The following is a 919-nucleotide window of genomic DNA, read 5'->3' as shown; positions in this document are numbered from 1 at the left end:
CTATCTACTCTGCCCTCCTTTGTTCTTTCTTGACTAAAAGACTGCATGGTGACATTTTGATTTTCTTCACGAGAGTCCTGAAAACATAACACCAGTCTGGAAAGAAAGCAAAGTGATGATCCCAATCAAATCACATTGGAACAGGGAGAAAGTAATGTGTTCTTTCTTAGCCTCATCTGAAATGGTTCCCTCCCCAAATCAACCTTTATATGAAATGGTTCCCTCCCCAAATCAACCTTTCAGTAATACGAATAGACCCTGATGATCAAAGAAAGCAGTGACTGCCATTTCTCTATCAGAAGAAGTGCATGATAATGTTCTTGTAGAGATAAACTCCACCCCAACCCTCCACTCACTTCACTCTCCTTGCTCTTTGAGCATTGGTATGTCATTCTTGCCCCACTCCCAACTCTCTAAACTTGCTCTCTTCCCTCATATCCCAGCTCGGCTACTTGACTGCTGTGTGGCCTTAGGCAAGTCACTTTGTTTCTCTGTGCCTCAGTTACTTCATTTGTAAAATGTGGATTAAGACTGTGAGCTCTAGCCAGGACAGGGACTGTGTCAAACTTGATTTGCTTTTACCCTCCCCAGCATTTAGGACAGTGCCTGGCATATAGTAAGTGATTAACAAAAACCACAGTAGTTCTTATTATTTATACACTTCACATTAATTTTCTGTCTTTATCCCTTCACCAAGCCACAGCAGAAGTTGCAACGGAAGTCTCTTACATCTGACATTCATTAAAATAAAATTAATGGACTATAATCAGAGTAACTGATAAATACAAAATGATTTACTTCTTTTCAAGTGTTTCTCGTGACTTTTTTATGTGACTAATTGAAAAACACTCATGCCTCTCTAAAAGAATCACCTGTTTACTTGTTTTGTTGTCTGTCTCCCTCTTCTAGACTGTAAGCC

The sequence above is a fragment of the Tachyglossus aculeatus genome, chromosome X1 (genome assembly GCF_015852505.1).
Source record: "Tachyglossus aculeatus isolate mTacAcu1 chromosome X1, mTacAcu1.pri, whole genome shotgun sequence".
Taxonomy (NCBI): domain Eukaryota; kingdom Metazoa; phylum Chordata; class Mammalia; order Monotremata; family Tachyglossidae; genus Tachyglossus; species Tachyglossus aculeatus.
This window is presented reverse-complemented; position numbering follows the sequence as displayed.